The sequence below is a fragment of the Chiloscyllium punctatum genome, chromosome 15, assembly GCF_047496795.1.
Source record: "Chiloscyllium punctatum isolate Juve2018m chromosome 15, sChiPun1.3, whole genome shotgun sequence".
NCBI lineage: Eukaryota > Metazoa > Chordata > Chondrichthyes > Orectolobiformes > Hemiscylliidae > Chiloscyllium > Chiloscyllium punctatum.
In genome coordinates this window covers 33,486,512-33,502,814 of record NC_092753.1, presented here as the reverse complement: position 1 = coordinate 33,502,814, position 16,303 = coordinate 33,486,512, and positions in this window count along the sequence as shown.

The following is a 16,303-nucleotide window of genomic DNA, read 5'->3' as shown; positions in this document are numbered from 1 at the left end:
ATGGACCGGGTCCGAAGGGACTCATGTATAAAGATCTGGGCAACGGGGGAAAAAAATACACCCAGATGCTCATAAACTTCTCCACGAAGGACAGGTGATACGGAACAATCCAACTACTCGGAGCGTTCCACAGCAGCGAGGCCAGGCCCATCCTTCGCAACACCGGGGACAGGTAGAACCTTAGTACGTAGGACACTTGGTATTTGCGAACTGGGGATCCACGCACAGCTTGATGCAGCCACACACAAAGGTGGCCATCAGGGTGAGGGTAGCATTGGGTGTATTTTTTTCCCCGTTGCCCAGATCTTTATACATGAGTCCCTTCGGACCCGGTCCATCTTTGATCTCCATATAAATTGGAAGATGGCCCGGGTGACTGCAGTGGCACAGGTTCTTGGAATAGGCCAGACCTGTGCCACGTGTAACAGCAATGACAGTGCCTCACACCTGATGACCAGGTTTTTTTCCCATGAGGGAGAGCGACCGTAGCTTCCATCTGCCCAGTTTCTGCCTCACTCCTCCCAAGACTTGGCGCACGCCCCAGCGCCTCTGAACCAAATACCCAGCACCTTCAGGTGGTTGGTCCTGATGGTGAAGGGGATCGAGGATTGGTCAGCCCAGTTCCCGAAGAGCATGGCCTCGCTCTTGCCTTGGTTTACCTTGGCCCCTGAGGCCTGTTCAAACTGGTCACAAATGCTCATGAGTCTGTGCACGGACAACGGATCTGAGCAGAAAACGGCAACGTCATCCATGTACAGGGAGGCCTTAACCTGCAGACCCCCGCTGCCAAGAATAGTCACCCTTCTCAGGCTCACATCCTTCCTGGTGGACTCGGCAAACGGCTCTATGCAGCAAATAAACAAGGCAGGAGAGAGAGGGCAGCCCTGCCTGACTCCAGATCTGACTGGGAAGCTATCTGATTCCCACCCATTGATTGAGACTGCACTGACAATGTTGGTGTAGAGCAGTCTGATCCAATTGCAGATTCCCTCCCCATAGCCCATTTTGGAGAGAACATCTCTCATATATGTGTGTGATATCCTGTCAAAGGCTTTCTCCTGGTCCAGGCTGATGAGGCAGGTGTCCAACCCTCTGTCCTGCACGTAGGCGATCGTATCCCTGAGGAGTGCGAGACTCTCAGCGATCTTCCTGCCCAGTACAGCACAGGTTTGGTCAGGGTGAATCACTGACCCCAGAGCAGACCTGACCCGGTTGGCGATGACCTTTGACAGAATTTTGTAGTCTACATTCAATAGTGAGATTGGTCTCCAATTTCTGAGTTCCTCCTTCTCCCCCTTCCGCTTGTAGATGAGGGTGATGATGCCTTTCCTCATGGATTCACTCATGGTACCTGCCCGAAGCATACTGACATACACCTCCAGCAGGTCCTGGCCAATCCAATCCCAAAGAGCAGAATAGAGCTCAACTGGTAAGCCGTCGCTTCCGGGAGTTTTATTCTTTTTGAAGGACTCAAGGGCCTTGGTCAGCTCGTCCAGAGATAGCGGCTGGTCCAGCCTCTCCCGTGTTCTGGCATCTAAGACCTCCATGATAGAGGACAGGAATGACTGGGAGACCACGCTGTCAGTTGGCTTTGTATCATTCAGACTGGCATAGAAGGATTTACTGATCCTCATGATGTCAGCCTGAGATGACGTTACCGAACCATCTTCTTCCTTCAGGCTGCTGAGCATGGAGCTCTCTTTGTGCACCTTCTGGAAGAAGAAATGTGAGCACATCTCATCCTGCTCCACCGAGCGGACCCTGGACCAGAAGATTATCTTGGAGGCCTCCGAGGCAGAGAGCGAGGCTTGCTGGCCCTTCACCTCCTTGAGGTCCTCTGTGACATCGTCTGCAGCAGGAGCAGGTTCTGCATTCCCTTTGCATCTGAGGGGTGAAATTTCATGGGTATTCTCCTTCTTTCTCTCTCAGACAGCTACTTAACTATATCTGCATCCCATTTCTGGTTGTATTAACCCTTTAAGCAAAAACACATTTTGGAATTACAGTTTAAAATGTCTGCGGTTCTTCATTACAGAAGTGTTGGAGATGGGGTTATGAAGATAGTTGATCATGCGGGTCGGTCAGTCAGGTGCTGAAACCTCCAGGCATAAGATCAATCAGCGTCGCCAAGCCTTCCACTTCAGCACTGGAGGTCAGGGACAGTATCATTCTGCCCTCAGGTGGGGCATGGGGATATGCCTGGCCTCTCCGGAGAAAACCAGGCCACGGGACTGTGGGCAGGGAAGCTGCTGCAAAACAAATGAAATGTGTCAAAAGGCAGGCATTCATTGCTCGATGTGATTTGTGAAGTCTGGCTGCATTGTTTTGAATTGCTGACCCTCTGCAACAGGAAAAGATTGTATGCGTGTTCCAGCGGAGGCAGACCAGAAAGCAAACAAATGAAGACAAATTGTAGAGGGCATACACCCGTAAAGGGGCCTTGAAAGTGGGGTGGGGCAGGAGGATTATTTTAAGCGATTATGAGAGTCAGCTCCCCACTCCATCAACAATCCCAACCATTCTGCAGGGAATGACTTTTGTCGTGGTTGGTTGGAAATTTCCATTTATACTTGATAGCCTCAAAAGTTCTTAACTGTTGCAGCAAGTGGAGCACTTTTCAAATGCAGTTATTGTTGTAGCACGGCAAAACAGTGCAGCTAATTTGTGCACCACACTGTCCTGTAAACGGCAATATTAGATCAACCCGATAATCAGTTTAAGTGGTATGGAATAAGAGGCAAATATTGCTCAGCAACCACCAGCGTAAACTCCACTGCTCAATCTGAAATAGTCCTGTGGAATCTCATACGTCCACCTGAACAGACAGATGGTTCTCAGTTTCACATCTCAGCTGTAAAACGACACCTCCCACAGTGCAGCTGCTGCGATGCAAGCAATAGTTCACCATTCCTAATACAAAAGATCCAGAAACTCTTTCAGTTTAAATTTAAGGTGACATCATCTTAATGGTGTCCCAGTTTTTTTTAAAAATGGGGCCGGGGCATATTTGTTTCTTTGTTTTTTTAGGACATCACTGTTTTCTTTTGGAAAAAGAATCTTTCTTTGGGGAGTTGATGAGTCAGAAGATCCTCATATCACTTTTATTGTTGTCTCTGTTGCAGCGATAACCTCAGTGGGATTGGTCAGATTGATGCAGGTAGGCGTATCTGGCACTTATACTGCTGCTTATTGACTTGGCACTGGGAGAAGTCTTCTGAAATTCAAAAATAAGTATCATTATCATATGAAAGTAGATTTAAATGTTTCTTTATGTGATTTCATGTTTTACAACAGAATTACATTGTGTGTTCTGCCCATCCAACTTGTATGAGCATAAAGAATAAGCTGTTGTATACAGGAGGACTTGGAGGGGCAGAAACCTTTTTGCAGATCCTATTTAATCGGACCTGGTTTTTTTGTGTGTTGATGTAGGGAACATTTATTCTCAATCAAAACAGCTGAACATTGGTCCATGTTTTCTAACCAGCACTAATGATCGAGTTTTACGGTACAGAAGGTGGCCACTCAGCCCATAGTGTCTGTGCTGAATGATCTATCAATGTAGACCCATTCTTCTGGCTTTTCACCCATTAACCAGCCATTTCATTCTCTTCAAGTGTACCTCTAACTCCTTTCCTTGCAGATTGCCTCGATTTCACTGTGAATAGTTGTTTTTACGAGTTGCTTTTGCACCGACACTGGTTTCTGAGATTGAGAGAGATTGAGGAGAAAGCACTTATCCTTGCTGTTATAAGCCCATGCGACTTTCTCGTTCTGCTGTTGCTTCAAGTGTGCTGTTCATTTCCACTTCCAGTTTTAGTTTCAGTTGTCAACATGAAAACAAAAATTGCTGGCAGAACTCAGCTCATCTGGCAGCATCTGTGGGGAGAATGCAGAGTTTTAACCGTGAAGAAAGACGTGGAGGCTAGGGATCTCAGGGAAATAAATATTGATGTCTTGAAAACAGTCTACATTACAGATGAGGAAGTGCTGGCTGTCTTAAAAAACATAAAAGTGGATAATTGTCTGGGACCTGATCAAGTTTATCCCGGGATGTTGTGGGAAGTTAGGAAAGAAATAGTGGGGCCCCAACAGAAATATTCATATCATCTATAGCCATGAGTGTGGTTCCGGAGGACTGGAGGGTGGCTAATCTTGTGCCATTATTTAAGAAAGGCTGTAAGGAGAAGCTTGGGGACTGGTGAGTTTGACATCAGTGGTGGGTAAATTGTTGAAGGGGACTCTGAGAGATAGGATTCACATCCATTTGGAGAGGCTGGGATTGATTAGTGTTAGACAGCATGGCTTTGTGCATGGGAAACCATGTCTCACAAACTTGATTGAGTTTTTTGAGCATGTGACCAAGACGATTGATGAGGGCAGAGTGGTTGATGTTGTTTACGTGGACTTTAGTAAAGCCTTTGGCAAGGTTCTGCATTAGTAAAGTTAGATCACATGGGATCCAGGGAGAGCTTGTCAATTGAATATAAACTGGCTTGACAATAGGAGATAGAGGATAGTGGTGGAGGGTTGTGCTTTGGACTAGAGGCCTGTGACCAGCAGTGTTCCGCAGGAATTGATACTGGGTTCACTGTTGTTTGTCACTTATATAAGTGATTTAGATAAGTATTTAGGAGGCATGGTCCGTAAGTCTGCAGATGACACCAAAATTGGTGGTATAGTGAACAATGAAGAAGGTTATTCAAGATTACAAAGGGATCATGATCAGTTGGGCCAGTGGGCTGAGAAGTGGCAGATGGAGTTTAATTTGGTTAAGTGTGAGATGTTGCATTTTGGTAAAACAAACAAGGGCAGGACTTACAGTTAATGGTCGTGCCTTGGGTAGTGTTTTTGAGCAGAGAGACCTAGGGGTGCAGGTACATTGCTCCTCAAAAGTTGCATCACAGGTAGACAGGGTGGTAAAGAAGGTGTTTGGCACATTTGCCTTTGTTGCTCAGACCACTGAGTATAGAAGTGAGGACCGTCATGTTAAGGGTGTGCAGGACATTGGAGTACTGTGTACAGTTCTGATCATCTTGCTATTGGAAGGATATTATTCAACTGGAGAGGGTTCTGCAAGGATTTATCAGGATGTTGCCGAGACTGGAGGGTTTGAGTTATAAGGCGAGGCAGGATAGGCAGAGACCTTTTTTCACAGGCATTAAGGAGGTTGAGCAGTGACCTTGTAGAAGTTTATAAAATCATGAAGGACACACATAAGATAAATAACAAGGGTCACTTTCTTAAGGGAGGTAGTTCAAAACTAGGGGACAATTTTTTAAGATGAGAGGAGAAATATTTAAAAGGAATCTGAGTGGCAACTTTTTCATAAAGAAGGTGGTTCATATCTGGAATTAACTGCCAGAGTAAATGGTAGATGCAGATACAGTTACAACATTTAAAATATATTGGATGGGTACATGATTAGGAAAGGTTTGGAGGGATATGGGCCAAATGCAGCCATGAGAGACCAGTTTAGTTGGGGGGGGGGGGTCCATATGAGAGGGCATAGGTTTAAGGTGAGAGGGGAAAGACATACAAAGGACCTGAGGAGTAAGTTTCTTGCTCTGAGGATGATGCATATATGGAATGAGCTGCCAGTGGGAGTGGTGGAGGCTAGTACAATCACAACATTTAAAAGGCACTGAATAGTTACGTAAACAGGAAAGGTTTAGAGGAATATGGGTCAAATGTAGGCAAATGGGACTAGATCAAATTGGGATGTCTAGTCAGCATGGACGAGTTGGATCAAAGGGTCTGTTTTCATGCTGAATGGCTTGATGACTCTTAACATTTTGAGTCCAGTGACAGAACCGATAACAGCTAAAAAATGAGGTACCTGTGTGAGGATGGTCAGGAGTTAGGGGTTAGGGGAGGTGGTGGAGTAGGTGAGAGGATAAGTGGAGATGGAGCCCAGAGAGAGAGAGAGAGAGAAAGATGAAGGGGATAGAAGACAATGGGATTATTGATAGTAAGCCAGGACAGAAGGGAACATGAATACGATAAAGAGAGCTGAAAGTAGGAGGGCATGGGTTGGCTGTGCTGAAAGCAATTCATGTCATCACCAGACCAGGGTGTGGGGTTAGATTAAAAAAAAAGGAAGGAAAGAATCTGACTCTAAAGTTATTGAATTCCATGTTGAGTCCTAAAGACTGCACAGTCCCCTAGCAAAAGATGAAATGTTATTCTTTGGGTTTGAGCAGGGGGTCACTGCTACCCCTGCAGTTTCAGTGTCATTGTTTCACTCCAAGTTGTACAGGTGTGGTCAACCTTCTATTTCTCAACGTGTTGCAATGAAGTTTTGATTTCTTGGGGAACTTAGATTAGAAATTTGAATGTTAGTTTTAAATTCTGCGAAGTTTACTTTTTTTAAAAATGGAAAATATCAGCAAATCTTTTGGAACAGTAAAGGCAGTCTTTTCAAGAAAGCAAGCCTTTGAAATTGAATGTTTACAAATTTGAGGTTTGTAATCTTCAGAAAGAAGTAATAAAGGCTGCTAAGCAGGTTGAGTTCAGAACAGAAATCATCCCAGCAGAAAGTTTTATAGAGATCTTCGGGCTGTGACAGTTTAGTTGTTTGAGGTTTTCAGGTTGTGATAGGTATAAAGAAGTCTATAGGCCATCAGAGCTGGGAAAAAAAATTAAGTTTTTTTTTCCATTCATTTAAGGGGGAGGACAGGAAGAGTCAATGAGTTGGTTTGTGCTTATGTGTCTGTGGAAGAGATAGACAGAATCACATCTGGTCAATATATGGAAAGTCAATTGAGTAAGAAATCTTTAAGTAAAGATATTTCCTTGAGGTTGATGGTCTGTGAAAGATATTGTTGAGTAAAGTGTAGCATATTTGAGTCTTGCTGTTTATGTATAGGTTTTTCTAAATTATGTTACACATAACGTTTTTACAATTTGTTGACTAAACCTATGTTCTTTTGCTAAAATATATCGGTAGCCTCAAGTGAATATGCTCAATGACTGACTACCATGTTTGCCAAATTGCAAAGAATAAACCATGAGAGTTATCAAGCCAGATCTCACAGTGGGATCTGACCAGTCCAATATTACCATCAGCTGGGATCATAACAATATGTATTTATCATCCAAATCTGAGTAAAACAAGCGATGCATCTTTCTTAATGCCTGATGATGATTTTAAATGCTTTTTGATTTAAATGGTAATTCAGATGTGGTTGTTTTCATAGATTCCATGTCAGGTGCCTGGGCTTGTCAGATGATCAAAACAGCCAGTTTAGGTCAGAAACATCCATTTTAAAACCATTTTTTAGTTCATGTAATTCTCAGTCATTAAAGTCAAATGATGGAAAGTTGAATATTGGTATATCAATTACTTTAATGAAGGGATTGAATGTATGCAGCTGTTTGCCAATGGCACGAAGATGGTAGAAAGGCAATTCATCAAGAGGACATAATCAACAAAAGGATATATGTAGATTACTCGAGGAGACAAACAATCGTCAGATGGAGTATACTATGAGAAAATGTGCACTTTCCCACTTTTGCAGGAAGAAAAGCAGTATATTTTTAAAATGGGGAGAGAATTGCAGAACACAGTGATAGAGAGGGATCTGGGTGAACTGGTACATGAATATCAAAAAGTTAGTATGCAGATGCAGCAAGTGATTAAGATAATGAATTATTGGCAGTTATTGCAAGATGAATGGAATATACAAGAAGGGACCTTTCTTGCACCTCATAAGAACTCCAGCAAGATGTCATCTGGAGCCCTCTGTACAATTCAGAGTTCCTTATTTGACAAGGGTATAATTAGATTAGACGCTGATCAGAGAATGTTCATTGAATTCATTTCTGGGGTTCTCATATGGAGAAAAATTGAAAGATTGGGTCTATATCCATTAGACTTTAATAGGTTGACAGGTGAACTTATTCAAAAGTATAAAATGTTGAGGAGAGGAGTTAGGCTGGACACTGAGAGTATGTTTTCCTCTAGTCAAAAGTTTATTAGCAACAATTAACACTTAACTATATTATTGATGTTTCTATGGGAAGTTTCATGTGTCCCTGATTTTGAGCTTGAAGGCCTGGGTTTAAAACAGACCTGGGCCAAAGCTGTCTCATGACATATCAGAACAAATCAATGAAAAATATCTAGAATAGTAATAGGAGGACATCTTTGATTTGATTTGATATTGAATTCTCTCTCTCTATTTTACACTTGCTTCTCAGTATTTGCACTGTTAAATTTCACATCTCAGTAATATGATTGGTTAAGAAGTTACACAGGTCTGCTGTTTCCTTCACTGTGAAGTTACTTGCTTGTGCTGTCAGCAACTTGGCATACCTAAAACATTAAAACTTAAACATGCAAGGGGAAGCCACATTCATAGCAGACGCTGTTAGATATCCTGTTAGAGCAAAACCTGGGCCAACAACTCTTTAAATACAAAGATGACTAAAGAAATTGAGGTTTTGGTTAAGAAAAAGAAGGAAGCATATGTCAGGTATAGACAGGATAGATCTAGTGAATCCTTGGAAGAGTATAAAGGCAGTAGGAGTATACCTAAGAGGGAAATCAAGAGGGCAAAAAGGATAGCTTTGGCAAATAGAGTTAAGGTTTTTACAAAAGGCAAAAGGTTTTTACAAATACATTAAGGATAAAAGGATAACTAAGGAGGGAATAGGGCCCCTCAAAGATCAGCAAGGCGGCCTTTGTGTGGAGCCGCAGGAGATGGGGGAGATACTAAACAAGTATTTTGCATTAGTTTTATTGTGAAAAAGGACATGGAAGATATAGAATATACGGAAATAGATAGTGACATCTTGAAAAACGTCCATATTGCAGAGGAGGAAGTGCTGGATGTCTTGAAATGCATAAAAGTGGATAAACCCCCAGGACCTGATCAAGTGTACCCAAGAACTCTGTGGGAATCTAAGGAAGTGATTGCTGAATCTCTTACTGAGATATTTTATCATTGATAGTCACAGGTGAGGTGCTGGAAGACTGGAGGTTGGCAAACGTGGTGCCACTGTTTAAGAAAGGTGGCAAGGACAAGTGAGGGAACTATAGACCGGTGAGCCTGACCTCGGTGGGCAAGTTGTTGGAGGGAATCCTGAGGGACAGATGTTCATGTATTTGGAAAGGCAAGGACTGATTAGGGATAGTCAACATTACTTTGTGCGTGGGAAATCATGTCTCACAAACTTGATTGAGTTTTTTGAAGAAGTAACAAAGAGGATTGATGAGGGCAGAGCAGTGGACATAATCTATATGGACTCAGTAATGCGTTCGATAAGGTTCCCCGTGGGAGACTGGTTGACAAGGTTAGATCTCATGGAATGCCTCAGGGAGAATGAGCCATTTGGATACAGAACTGGCTCCAAGGAGAAGACAGAGGGTGGTGGTGGAGGGTTGTTTTTCAGACTGAGGCCTGCGACCACAATGAGCAGTGCTGGGTCCACCACTTTTCATCGTTTATATAAATGATATGGATGTGAGCATAAGAGGTATAGTTAGTAAGTTTGCAGATGACACAAACATTGGAGGTGTAGTGGACAGCGAAGAAGGTTATCTCAGATTACAACAGGATTTTGGTCAGATGGGTCAATGGGCCAAAGAGTGGCAGATGGAGTTTAATTTAGATAAATGTGAGGTGCTACATTCTGGAAAGGCAAATTAGGGCAGGACTTTTGCACTTAATGGTAAGGTCCAAGGGAGTGTTGCTGAACAAAGAGACCTTGGAGTGCAGGTTCATAGCTCCTTGAAGGTGGAGTCGCAAGTAGATAGGATAGTGAAAAAGGCATTTGGTATGCTTTCCTTTATTGGCCAGAGTATTGAGTACAGGAGTTGGGAGGTCATGTTGCGGCTGTACAGGACATTGGTTAGGCCACTGTTGGAATATTGTGTGTAATTCTGGTCTCCTTTCTATTGGAAAGATGTTATGAAACTTGAAAGGGTACAGAGATTTTGCTGGGGTTGGAGAGTTTGAGCTATACAGACAGGTTGAATAGGCCGGCGGCTGTTTTCCCTGGAGCGTCGGAGGCTGAGGGGTGACATTATAGACGTTTACAAAATCATGAGGGGCATGGATAGGGTGTCTTTTCTCTGGGGTGGGGGTGTCCAAAACTTGAGGCATAGGTTTAGGGTGAGAGGGGAAATATATAAAAGAGATCTAAGGGGCAATGTTTTCATGCAGAGGGTGGTACGTGTATGGAGTGAGCTGCCAGAGGAAGTGGTGGAGGCTAGTAGACTTGCAACATTTAAAAGGCATCTGGATGGGTATATGAATAGGAAGGGTTTGGAGGGATATGTGCCAGGTGCTGGCAGGTGGGATATCTGGTGGGCATGGACGAGTTGGACCGAAGGGTCTGTTTCCATGCTATACGCCTCTATGACTCCATGTTCTTCCCATCGCCTGTTTGGTTTTTTTGTCAATATTTGGTCATGTGTGCCCTCTGGTTATTGAACTGCTAACTACTCAAAACACGTTCTCCACAAGTCCTCTAACAAAACCTTTGTAATTTAATCAAATCTCTCCCTAACTTTTTCAGTGCTAAAACCACAACTCCAGCCTCAAAAGCCTCATCCATAACTGAAGACTTCATTTGAATCTTACCTGAATCCTTGATGTAGAAGCTTTCTCTGCCCAGTTCTTTTGTTCTTAAATACTAAATTATTGCAAAATCAATGTATGCATTAGAAAAACTAAGAGCCGGAGTAGTCAATTCAGCCCCTTAAGCTGCTCTACCATTTGATACGATCATGATTGATCATCTCAGCCTTAATTCCACTTTCCAGCCCAGTCCCCATAACTTTTAACCATTGTTAATTAAAAATACTCAGAAAAGATATATGATATGGGCACTGATCTAATATCGTCCATTTTAAACAACTGCTCAAAGCAAGAGATACTCTGTCGAACTTCATATGCCATTAGATCTATTTTCAGCCATAGTCACATTATCAACAAGAAACATTAACTTTGCCTCTTTCTCCACAGATATTTCCAAGCCTGTTGAGTATTTTCACTACCTGCAATAAAGGTCTGAATTGTTCCCACCTACCACCATCCTCCTCCACCTGGCCGAGCCATCCTCACCTTGAACAACTTCTATTATAACTCCTTTCACTTCCTTCAGGTCAGAGGGGTGGCCATAGGTACCCACGTGGGCCTCAGTTGTGCCTGCCTCTTCATGGGAGTACGTGGAATATTCCTTGATCCAGTTCTATTCTGGTGCCTACCTACAACCCTTTCTCCAATACATTGATAATATCAATAATGCTGCTTCGTCTCTCATTCTCAATTGGAAAATGTTATCAATTTTGTTTCCATCCTGTTCTCACCTTCACCAGGTCCATCTCCGAGTCCTCCCTTCCCTTCCTCAACATCTCTGTTTCCATTTCTGGGGATAGGCTGGCCACCAATATCCATTATAAACCCACCAACTCCCACAGCCACCTGGACTACACATCCTCTCACTCTGCTTCCTGTGAAGGCTCCATTCCATTCTCCCTGTTCCTCCGTCTCCATCGCATCTGTTCCAATGATGCCAAATTTGATAAGAGAACCTCCGAAATCGCCACCTTCTTCCTCCACCGAGGACACCCCAGCACCTTTTTTGACAGGGCCCTCAGCCGGGTCCAACCCATTTCATGCACATCGGCCCTGACCCCCTCTCTTCCCTCCCACAACATCCCTTTGTCCTTCCCTACCCTTCCACCAACATCCACATCCAAAGGATCATTAGCCACTATTTCTGCCACCTCCAGAGGGATGCCACCACCCAGATACATATTCCCCTCCCCTTCCTTATCAGCCTTTCACAGGGACCATTCCTTCCGGGACAATGTAGTCCACTCCATTTTCAATCCCAATACTCCCCATAGCCGAACAGCACTTTGCCCTACAACCGCCTAAGGTGCAACACTTGCCCATTTACCTCCTCCCTCCTCGGTATCCGAGGGCCCAAACACATCTTCCAGGTGAAGCAGCACTTTACTTACACTTCACACAATCATACCACTGCATTCGCTGCTCACAATGTGGTCTCCTCTATATTGGGGAAACAAAGCATAGACTGGGTGACAACGTTGCATAACATCTACATTCTGTCCATAAGCAAAGACCCTGAGCTTCCAGTTGCCTGCTACTTCAGCACACCTCCCTGTTCCCTGACCAATATCTCTGTCTCAGGCTTGCTGCAGTGCTCCAGCGAAGCTCAGCACAAGCTGGACGGACAGCACCTCATTTTCTGCCTGGGAACTCCACAGCCTTCTGGATTCAATACCGAGTTCAACAATTTTGGGGCTTGAGGCACCTTCTCCCATGTCCTTACCCCACACAGCAGGCCTTGTTATTACATGGTCTGCTATTATACACAATCCATTGTTAGCCACTAACAGTCCCCATTAGCAGCCATCCATTCTCCTAGGCTGACTCATATCCACTCCTTTATCGGTCCAAATATTCTTCTCTCTCTTTGGGCTTTATCTACATCTGTCGTTTACTCCTTAACTCCATCCCTGACCCTATCTTCTGAATAAAAAACATCATTTTCCTCGCTACCAGCTGTTCTGAGTAAGGGTAACTGGATCTGAAATGTTCACTTTGATTTCTCTCCAAAGCTGCTGCCAGACCTGCTGAGCGTTCCCAGCAATTTCTGTTTTTGTTTCTGAGTATTTTCATTGTTTTCTATTTTCAGTCTATTTTTGTGGTTCGTTTCCCATTTTGTAAAGTTGTTGGTTAGCAATAGCTAGTTTCTTGGCTGATATATTTCAAACTGCTGCCTACTTTAAAAATAATTCATGTGATGGGGTGGTACAGTGACTCAGTGGTTAGCACTGCTGCCTCATAGCTTACCAGGGACCTAGGTTTGATTCCACCCTGAGGTGACTGTCTGCGTGGAGTTTGCATATTCTCTCCATGTCTGCGTGAGTTTCCTCTGGGTACTCTTGTTTCCTTCCACTGTCCAATGATGTGCAGGTTAGATGGATTGGCCATGCTAAATTGCCTCATTTAATCTAATCTAAATCTAGGGGATGCGCAGGTTTGGTGAATTAGCCATAGGAAATGTGGAGTTACTGGCACAGGGTGAGGGGGCTGGGGCTGGGTCTGGGTGGGATGCTCTTCAGAGGGTTAGTGCAGACTTGATGGGCCAAATGTCCTCTATCTGCACTAGGGATAGGGATTCTGTGATTTTGTTTGGAGTTTGCTGAAGTTGTGAAACGCACTGTATAATTGCAAGCTCTTTCTTTTATGTGTCAGTATCTAAGATAGTTCCCTTTTTGCTCTCTAGTCTTCAGCAGAGGCTCCTATTCTAAAAGCCCCATTTTATAACCCCTATTCTTTAACAGACTTACTGTTCTGATAAGCCCTTATAAACGCTCTGAGGTTTGGTGCTACTTTGGTGGAGGTCTCCTGGCCTGGCGTGATGGTCTCTTGATGGCCCGGCGTGGCAGTCTTTCAGCACAGGATGACACGAGTGTGGACTTCCAGTCTCAAGGTGATTGCACAGCCATCTCCCAGCCTCAAGGTGAAGGCCGGTGGGTGTGGAGTCATGACCTAGTGCAGACTGGAGGCCAGGTGCCAGTGTGGACTGGGTTGGAAGGACTGATGTTCTGAAATCTTTATTTCTCTATTTTCTAATTTACTTCTCTGATCTGTAAAGCCAGACTTTTTATTTCTTTATTTTTCTATTTTGTTTCCCACTAAGGACCTGTACTGAAGAGTCTGTACCTCTGTACCTGTATCTTGTACCTGAGATGGTGCTGTAGGTGGCGACATATAAACAAATCACGGGACTCATTTGAGTACGTGGCAATAAAAGTAATTCAATTCAATTCAATTTGATTCAATTCAATTTATCTTAGTTAAGCCTTTCCATTTTAAAGAAAAGCAGTCTTTAAGATTTAAAAAGACTAATGCAAAAAGACAACATCAGTCCAGAGATGCACAGTGACTTTTAAAATTCTCACAATTAAGTTATCACCACACGGTTTGTGCTAAAACGTCTGTGTTTTCATTGGTATGTGGGTGTTAAAGCAGCAATTCTACCACAGCTGCTAACATAAATGATAGAAATACCTTTTGTTTACCAAATGGGATTTCACCATCCCTTCAGGTGTGGAAGATCTCCGTAGGCTGGGGAATTGCTTTCCAGACTGAGGGATCCCAGGCAGTCTCTGGTCCAGTGACCAAGCATGTAAACTCACTGATTGATCTGTCTCTGCAGATCGCCCAGAGCGATAGTGTAAGAACACCCCAAGTGGGAAAGGCAATACGTTTGTTGTGAAGCACTTTGGATTGTTTTGAGGTCATGAAAGGTTCTAATTCTTCATGACCTCAAGAGAATCCAAAGTGCTTCACAATAAATGTACTGCAGTAGTCAGTTTGCACACAGTAAACCCTGAAGCAACAATGATAATTAATTGTTTGATAACTTGTTTACAGTGTGTTGAGTGAGGGATAAATACTGTCAGGAGACTGGGTTAACTACCCTATTTTTCCTCAAAACAGTCTCATCTTAACTTAATATCTTAATATCCATCAAAGGCAGATGGGACCTGATGTGTTGTAGGTATATTGGAACCCAATGTAATTTTGAAACCATGATGGAACCATGCAACTTATAAAACCAAGAACAGATCTATCTCGTTCCTGTTAGTGTTTATCCTCCAGACTTTTGTCCTATATCCATGTACTGACTTTGAATCATATTTTCCTACTCCTGTTTCCTGTGACTACATATCTAAACTAACCAGGGAGTTTGAAGAACTCCAGGTTCCTTTCCAGTGTGGGAATGTGGGAGTCAGTTCATTTCCAGCCACAGCAGAATGAGGTCATGGGGATTTTAATTGCTCGCTGGACCTGATTTAACATTTAACCATTCGATTTTCTTACAGAATGGGAAGTTGCTGCCAACCAGCAGAAGATCTGATGTCAATATCTTCTGACTGAAGTTAATGTGTGGTCAGGGATTCTGAGGGCATCTCATGGTTGGGAATGCAATACAGTGTGGAGAGAAAGGCAGTGAAGACATCAATCTTCAAATGGCATATATCTGCTCTTCCTGGCCCCAAGTAGGAAACTATAAAACTTGGTTTGAATGACTTCTGCTCCAATATTCTACTGAAAGATCTTTGTTTTGGCAATGACAATTTGCCATTCAAAATTGAGTAAATTTGTTGTTCATTTGTTGATGTTTATAGTCTGAATGAAAGTTTCTATTACTTTTGTGAGGTTGAGGTCCAGAGTATTTTTTCCCTCTTGCTGGTTACCTCCCTACCTGCTGCAAATCCAGTCTAGCAGCTATGTCCTTAGGGACCCGACCAGCCCGATCAGTAGTGCTGCCGCCAAGCTACTCTTGCTGGTTGCAATTGAATCCTCCACCCATTCTGCATCCTTATCACGTTCAGTGTTTCCTCAAAATGTTGTTCAGCGTGGACGAGTATTGATTCTTCCGTCAAGGGAAAATAGCACGTGACAATCACAGGAGGTTTCCTTGCCGAAGTTTGACCTGATGCCATGAGACTTCATGAGGTCCAGAGTTAATGTTGAGGATTCGCAGGGCAACTCTGCCCTTACTGTTTGCCACCTCTGCTGGGCTGGTCTTGCCAGATGGGGAGGACATCTCCAGGGATGATGATGATAGTGTCTCGGACATTGTCAGTAAGATATGATTCCATGAGTATGCTTATATCAGGTTGACTAATCTGGGTGAGGCAGTTCTCCCAGTTTTGGCACTAGCCCCCCAGATGGCAGTGAGGAGGGATTTGCAGGGTCGATAGGGCTGTTTCTGCTGTTGTCTTTCCAGTGCCAAGGTTGAAATCATTGGTCTGGTAAGTCTCATTTTTTTTGAGATTCTGTAGCAATTGTTATAACTGAGTGGCTTGTTAAGTGTTTCACAATACAGTTGAGAGTTAACCATATTGCTGTGGGTCTAGAGTCACATTTGTGAACCAGATGGGTAATTACACTCCCTCCTCCAGCCTCCCACTCCCCACCAGTGTCTGGTTCTCGATGTTTTTGTTTTTTTTCCTCTCAGTCAGAGTTCTTCAATCAGCTTTGAGCACCTACCATGGATCTATGCTATTTATAACTATCAGCACTCCTTTTTTTCTTTTGTTCTTTGTCATCTTTAATCTGCAAGCACCCTTAAGCATTCCCTGATCAGCCCTTCTGTTCCCTTTGCCGCCTTCTTTTCTCAGCATAATAACATCCAGGACTTTTCCAGATCTCTTCAGTTCCAGAGACAAGTCAAATTTGACTTGAACCATTAATTCAGATTCTCACTCCACAGATGATGCCAGCTCACTTCAGTTCCTCCAGCA